The 8,699-nt window shown below is 39.7% G+C and overlaps 1 non-coding gene across 1 annotated transcript; it reads left to right on the top strand.

Annotated features, from left to right (window-relative positions):
- The first annotated feature begins 3,631 nt into the window (after positions 1–3,631).
- On the top strand, positions 3,632–3,702 carry TRNAS-GGA (transfer RNA serine (anticodon GGA)). The gene has a single exon. It is a non-coding gene; the product is annotated as a tRNA-Ser (tRNA).
- The last annotated feature ends 4,997 nt before the right edge of the window (positions 3,703–8,699 follow it).

Here is an 8,699-nt window from a genome sequence, read left to right as displayed (position 1 = left end):
TTGCTGAAAGGCCGCGTTGACCCACTCAGTTAAAGTCTGCCCCACTAGCGTCCAAAATGTTTGAAGGAAGCATGTAGGAAGCCCATCCACACCAGGGGCGGAGAAAGGCTTTGACGCTTTCACCGCTTTATATACTTCTTCGAATGTGAAATCCTCATCAAGCTTAGTTCTATCATCATCGGAAAGTACTTCCGTAACTGCATCCACAACAGAATCATAATTTGAATTGGCAGGTTGGTGCTGTGAAAACATCCGAACATAATGCTCATATATTGTACGTTGTATGTCCTTAGGTGCTATGATTTTATTACCCGCTCCATCTGCGAGTTCAGTAATGAGTTTCCGTTGTGCATTTTGTCGTTCTTGTATCACATGACTAATCGACACCGCTTCTTCAGGGTCAAACTGAGGCAGTCTACTTCGAATTTTTGCACCCATACGTTTGTGGGCGGTCATATTTAAGAGTATTGCTTGTATACGTTTAATTTCCGTATGAACCGGTCGTCCTGCCGATGCTTCTTCTATTAATTCACGCAACACACGATAATAAAAGTGATATTTATTATTCCAGTCACGAGACCTCTCTTTACAGAATGATATACAGAAACGTTTAACTGCCGGTTTTAGGATTTCATCCCACCACCGAAGGATGTCAGTACGTCGAAGGCGATGCGTCTCCCAAAATCTCCATTGCTCATGAAATGCTCGTTTAAATTCCTCATCAGACAAAATGGACGTATTCATTTTCCAATACCCATATCCCCTAGGCACTAAGGGAAGATCAATGTTAATTGCCATTATCACCGCCAGGTGGTCCGAAAAACATGTAGGGGTGAGAGAAATCGAAGTAACTTTCTGACGCAGTGCCGGGGTAACATAGAACCGGTCTAGCCGGGACGCACAATTGTCTCTAATATAAGTATACCCCTGCTTATCAAAATATTTATCTGTCCAAACGTCCACCAATTTAAAACCAGACACCAATTTTTGGAGGGAATTAGATGTTGCAAAACCAGGACGTTGATCTTGTGGAAGCAAGACGCAATTGAAGTCTCCGCCACAAATGATATGTTCCTTTACACCTTGCAGTTCAGCCGCCACATCTATCGCAAAAAAATTGTTCCTCTGTGATCTCTGATTTGTACCTGATGGGGCATATATATTGCATATCCAAACATTTGCCACTTTCGCACATATAATTCTCCCATTAGGGTGACACACAACGTTAGTGATGGGCACCGTATTTTTCACGAGAAGCGCAGTCCCCGTTGCCTGACAATTTGCATTATTATATACTACTATAGATGGGGGCAGTTCAAAATTTATCACTTGAACTTCCTGGAGGAAGGCTATATCGAGAGACGACTGGATAAAAAAGTCACCCAGCGCCTCCTGTTTATTCCTGTTTTGTAGTTTGTTAATGTTAATCGTGCCTATTCTGAGTGTTGTAAACATATCTATTGTAGTCGTCCTACATGTTATCAGGGACGCTGTATCCCCCTTATTGCCAAGGCTCTCCTTGTAACCATTATACCCGACATTTACACCACAATACAATAAGACCAATAGATGACAAAAGTACCACATCAAGTAAATGGAACAGAGTGGTACAAATCGTTGATCTTCTTTACAAAAAGAAGAAACTTAGATATACAAAAAAAATATATACTCGATCACTCTATCATACCTATCAGTCCCCTAGCAAAAGCCCTTCTTATAAACACAATCATTTCACTCTTACAAAAATTACTTAAACCTCCTCAACATTACTACTCAGTCCACGAAATCAGTTTGTGGAAAATTTAGTACTATTAACACTGTTACCTTTAGGTACATTGCTTATTTTTTTTTCTTTTTTTTTTCTAACTAACCTGTTTATAATCATTTGTAGTGTTGTCAGTATCCACTCCACTCTCTCGAAGAAATATTATAGAATGTACACCTGCAGTATTTTTCTTCTTTTTTTTTTCTATGACGCACACGACAATTAACTTTGGATACTACACTAGGGGTGGTCACTCCTTCCTTTCTTCTGTTAGTGCAGATACCCATGGATGTGGACTCAGGACTCCCCAGATACCTGTGGATGTTGAGGCAGAGCTCCCCCGGGTTTTTTCTTCTTGCTTATTGGCGGGACGAATCGTGGTCTGGATCGCTTGTGTCTTGAAGAGCGTCGTTGTCCTTTATCCGTGGTAATTGCCGGAAATTCATCCTCTGTTTTCGATTCATCCCCGGATCCACCTTCTGTGCCGGTGTCTACTTTCTGGAATTCTATCTTCTTGTCTGCTTCATTTCCGAGTTGTGAGGGAATTCCTGAGGTGTGTTGTACCTTGTCAGGTCCATCTAATGTTGTTAAGGGGTTGGAGTTGGAGCTGGAAGGTTGGCTACTCTCTTCACTTTCACCTACACTTTCACCTTGTTGTTCGTTATGTATTTTGTCTTTTTCGGTGCTCTTCTTTTGGCTTGGGTCGGTTGGTGTTAACTGTGTTTGACGCTCTGGATCCGTAGCGGGTGTCTCTATTGTTTCATTCGTGAAATGGGGGTTGGATCTATGGCAATTGACCTCTTCTCTTGATGTTGTATTCGAGTTTTGGGGTCTTGTCAGTACTGGAAGTACTGTAGGTTGGGATACCATAGGGGTCGTTCCAGTGGTCAAATTAACAGGGACTCGTCCAGTTCTATTAACGCGGGGTCGTCTCGAGGGGCATTCTGAGAAGTTATGTCCCTCCAAATCACACCCACTGCACGTACGTACTTGACCAGAATAAGTTACCCAGTACCTGTCTCCTTGTATGGTAATGTACGAAGGGATTGCTTTCCGCAGGGCCATTTTAAACACAATGCGCCCCGTTCGTGTTCTATAAATATGTTCTTCTGAATACCTCTCTTCCTTTACGTTCAGCACTTCACCGTATTCACTAATTACATTACGAATCGCATCGTGGCTTAATTCGTCTGGCACTACATGCACACTTACAAAAACACTCTGCTGGTCTGCCCATTCCACATCTATTTTATGCCGTCCGTCTGCATCATAATAGGGCACTTCAGCTCCATAATCATTTAATAATCGCTCACCCACAACTTTCGTTACAAATTTCACAAATACACAGTTTCGATAGTAATCAATTTCAAAACTTTGAACTTGGTTCGATGTTACACCGTACGTGTTATGAAACCACTTATGTAAATCCAGCGAAGTAGGTCTAGATTTTACACTACGAAAAATAAATTTCAACGTATTTTGTCTCTGTACCGGCATGTTTGTCTTCCTTCTAGTCTTTCTCACTTAGCATGTACGTACTACAAAACAGTGCTTGCTCAATTCAACTCAAGAGTATTTGCCTTACCTGCCACACGGAAAACATCGAAAGCGAAAACACGATCTGCACGCGGCCGCGTGTGCAGCTAGACTACCACTGAGCTACCGAGCCGGCCTGGCTTCCCCTGCATTTTCGCTGGCGCTGTTTTACCTGTGTGATATCGTCTCTGCAAGTGCTACTGCAACGGGATCTGTTGCCTTTGACGTCTCTAGTGTTTCAAAGGCAACAGATCCCGTTGCAGTAGCACTTGCAGAGACGATATCACACAGGTAAAACAGCGCCAGCGAAAATGCAGGGGAAGCCAGGCCGGCTCGGTAGCTCAGTGGTAGAGCAATGGCACGGATTGCCAGAGACCCGGGTTCGAGTCCTGGTCGAGCCTGCATTTTTCGCTGAAAATCTACGTAGTACATCTCCTGTGTGTGCCTAATTTAATAAATATTATCGTTTTATACATTACATACTTTACAGTAATAGACATAAAACCATATGCATAACATTTAGTAACACTAATTACCTTCTATATACATATTTTCAATAAAATAAATAATTATATATTCATAAAAGTTATAAATATGCAGATACATAAATGTAAATTATTCTAATGATATGCAAATTTATTCTAAATACATGCAAATAAATTTTAAATACATGCTAATAAATTTCAAATACATGCAAATAAGTTTTAAATGGTACTACAAACAAATAAATTATCGCCCGAGGGCACAAAGAGCCACTAGCTCATTTATCATCTACTACCCGTATCTGGACTTCTGACTGTTGAAATAACCATTAAGATGAAACCAAGCTTCATCGCGGAAGAACACCTTGTCCAATTCATTGATTCCTTGGTCTCGAATAAAAGATTTGAACCAACGGCAATATTTCCTTCGGGAATCCAAGTCTTGCATCTTAAGTTCTTGAACAACCTGTACCTTATATGCGCATAGTTGCACCATTTTTAAAGCCCTGTAATTCGGTGTTGTTGGTAAATTTGCTTGTGCCGCAAGCTTAACGTACAGATTTCCTTGGTGATTGTGAAATACGCTGTTGAACGGTTCCATGAACCTCTTGCGTAAGAATATGCCTTAGTTTATCGTATTTTTTTCGTGTACGGATCCCGTCTGACGAAATTCTGAAACAAGTCTACATATTGTTGACTTATCGGAAGACTAGCATTGGGAAACTGCTCTTGAAATTCTGCTCTCACTGTGGCATATGAATTGGAACGAAAATAATGTTCAATAATGAAAACCTTCTTCTTTGTAGAGTACCTCATTGCACCAAACAAGAATAACTTAACAGTAAATCAATAAACACAAAACACAACACAAAATGAACCTTACAAGGAGACCAACAACACTCAATAACAATACGTACTGCCGACCAAACACGACTGGCCTTTCCTCTGTTTGTTTCCAAGCGGGGGGAAATGTAATTTCATTGCATGGTTGCCAGGGGCACTATTTTCATGAAAATTTCCCAGTTTCTTTTTTATTGTTTTCAGTAATTGCATGATGTATACAGTTTCGAAACACAACTTTTGTGGCACTGAAACACCAGCAATGTTGCCAATCCACAGTCTTAATTTCTAAAAACAACGATTTTCCTGGTTCCCCCTTAAAGACGCCTCATCCGATTGGCTATCGGTAGAAATGAACATTTATTATTTCTCTGGCGTAGATGCCGAGCTAATCCACCTAACCAAACTAAAAATTACCGAAGGCATGTCCATACATGTGTGTTATGTGCCATTTTTCATGCTTTGTAAAAAAATTCATTTACACTTCCCATTACATCTGGCAACACTGCGTGAATACTAATGAAATACAATCATTATTCCCCGTTTTAAAAATATATGCATGAACAAGGCTTCAATTTGGTATAAGGAATATATGCGTACCACTTTCGATTCAAAAGTTGTACTATCCACAACACCGGGTTGCGTTGTAAATGGAACACCCTGTATTAATATACTGAAATGAATACTTATTCTATGAATTTGGTTATAATTTCTACACAACTGTTCCAAGGAAAATCTTTGAAACTTTGGGGCAAATTTTAGGCATGACGATTATGTTGATTAACCTCTAACACAATGAACTAACTCATGGAACCAACTATTCTATGAAATAATAAAGTGTGGAATATGAAGTTTCGTGATTCCTGCATTTTACACACGATTGATTTTTTTTATATAGCGTTGCTTTTCTGCTACTTTTGGCTAATCGCGACCATGAGGATGAGTGATGGTGTGAAATTAACGAAGGAACACTCGCAGAGAACATCCATGACTAGGGGGGAATTTCGAATCCTGGATCCCTGATGCGCTGTCCTAACCACTCCGTCACGGAGAGTTGCACACGATTTTTTCAAGATAACTTATGTTTTCTATTGAGCATTGCACCGTAATACTACCTAATGGAGCTTTACTTATGTTATGAACTGTTAATATATATATATTGCTTTTTCTAATTTGAAGTGAACTATATGAATTATAATCGGTGGACGGATGCCCCCTATCCGCGATCCTCACTCAAAAAGTATTCATGAGAGTGGGAGATAGATGTGGGAAGAAAAATGTGGAAAGGGGCTTAGAGTAAAGGAGGGGGACAGAGAAATAAGGCGAGAAAGAGGGAGAGAAGGAGAGAGAAAACTAGAGAGAGAAAGAGTTAGAGAAAGAGATAATGTTCGTAGTCATGACGACCGAAGCAGAGTCTATCCTGGAGCTAATCAGAAGCTAGTCTTTGGTGACGTCACTAGACAGACAACAAGCAGCGATTTTTTCCATCAGCCTGCCTTGTAATTTATCTAACCGAAAAGCTGTGGTGACTCATCCAAAAACAGTTCTATTGGAACTCCATCTCACTTCTGTTCATGACTGTACATACGAGCAAGTTATCTGCACAGGAAAGAACATGATGACCCAAGGAGTTCACTTAGCGGAAAGTTGAATGTTACGTTAGGGTCTGATTCAAGTGGTTAGGGAAAGAAACGGAGTACCCCGTGCTTCCATGCAACCTAGCGGTACAGTATTGTTGAATGGGATGTATATACTACAGGGTATTAATCAATTAGATCCTATTGGCTTATTAGTATAAACAGAGGATTGAAATTAAGTTGCTACCAAATTATTTTAAGCATTTGCATACTACATACAATGGGTACATTATTGCTAAAATGTTATTCAGGATGCTCAATTATGAAGTTACTACTAGAGCAATTATAGGAAATAATTCAATAAAGGGCTGGTTCGCTCTTACAATGTAGTTTGCAATGTATGTAGTATTTCCTTCGATTGCACACACACACACACACACACACACATATATATATCCAAAAGTCAAGATCGGATATCGATAACATATAATGTGTTTGTGGAAGAAAATGCAGTAATCAATGCAGAAACTGTATTGATTAAAACAAGATACATTAAAGCGTAAAGTAGAACTATACTGTCGGTAAGATTAAGTCGCTGCAGTTCTCAATGGTTGTACTTCTTGGTATGTTGACCATCATTCACGGTACACAGTAGCATTCAGCTCGACCTCTAGCGGAAAACCTGACTTCTAACCACAGTATTGGGATTGACTGACCTCTATAGGAAACATTCAAATTATCACACAACGTATGTGAGGAGGAAAAACATTTCTGCCAACTTATGGCGTACGTCGTTTTCGCTTGCCAAAAATACGATCTTATAATGTGTGTGTGTGTGTGTGTGTGTGTGAGTGTGTGTGTTTGTGTGTGTGTATGTATATGTGGTTCTTTTAATTTTTATTGGGTAAGGGCTTTATTTAGGCTATTATTTTGTAATGTATAATGCATAAAACTGTATATCTATTTTCTTGATCATTTATTTGTAAATTGTTTCGTCTTTTATCTGTAAGCAAATCGAATGCTGTACTCCTTATTGACGAAATGTAAAAATTAGAGCTGAGTCGATACCACTTTGAATCGATACAGAGGTCGATACTCTTACCAATTTCCACCGATACGATACTTGAAAATTGTAATAATTAGAAGTTCTTCAAAATATTGATCAATATGTGAGTGTTAAGCTTTCTAATCCAATTATGGGATGAATTAACGGACAAATTTGCTCTAAAATATTTTTAAAATATATATCAGAATGTTAGAATAGATGCAACGTAATCACAAAATCTAGGTTGATGCAAAATATAAAGAAAGTTAGAATTTTTAAAAATTTCCTGGATAATGAGACTCCGTGAAATTGTCGCGCACCATTTTTGCGTGCCCCTTGAATGTGCCGGAACAACCGATACTTTCCGATACCGATACATCGGCTCATCATGCGGCAGAGATTGCTGACCTGATTATTGATGCACTGTACCCCCTACCATCTATGGGTGCTTTTAAAAATGAAAATATACCAGTGTATATTTCTCTCAATCTATTTCAACTAAAAAATGACAACCGATAATGAATATTGGAGATATCGTAACGTAAAACTCAGGTACGCCACTCGCTTAGCACAAACCCCACTGAGAGGTGCACAGAGATAGTAAACCTGACTTAAGGAAATGACACGAGAGATTATATTTTAACCAATACTTTCTGACTGATTGATAGGATCTGGGTGCTAGAAGTTACAAGATGCCCTACAATGAGCTCTACCCAACATCGTAGATTTTCAATAGAAGACACTCAAACGACATAAGAGTTACTATCTGTTCGCTTACAATCATGGAGTTTCTAGTTCGCCGCTTCCGCCACTAGCGCGCTGCTGTCGCTTCAGTTTACGGATTCACCTGTGTGAATCACAACCACTTACTGTGAGATTATTTCGATTTTAATGGCGGCTATTGCTAGGAGCATGATATTCAAACACTGTACTGTGTCTGTCAAGTTACTATTATTTTAAATTGTTGCGTTGTTCACAATGTTATGCACTTTTGTAGTTTAAAACAATCTCTTATGATAGATCTGAGCTTGAAAATATGGTACATTGAAGTTATCGTGTTGTCTTGAACAAAACCTATCTGTACCCCAACAAGTTAGGTGTTCGAGTTAATGTAGGGAAAGTACTCTCTTCAAGGAAACCAAGCCCGAGCGGGATTCGAACTCGGGACCCTTGACGTCGCAGCTCGATGTGCTATCCACTCTGCCACAGGGTCCGGCACCTTTATACTGAGAATGGCAGACTTCATCAGGGAAAGGTAGAGCTTACCCAGTTTCGACACGAAAATCTAATTCCTCCTCCACCGTCTATCGACTTCCTCCTCTCTCCAATTCCTCCATCTCGCTTACTCCCCCTACCGTCATACATTCACCTCAGTCACGGAAAGCATCGGATGTTTACGTAACAAATTACTGAGTCATCATCTTCCAGACTGCAAGTTTTCATACATGTTCTTA

This window comes from Lepisma saccharinum, chromosome 10 (genome assembly GCF_977018435.1).
Source record: "Lepisma saccharinum chromosome 10, izLepSacc3.1, whole genome shotgun sequence".
Lineage (NCBI taxonomy): Eukaryota > Metazoa > Arthropoda > Insecta > Zygentoma > Lepismatidae > Lepisma > Lepisma saccharinum.
This window is presented reverse-complemented; position numbering and strand designations above follow the sequence as displayed.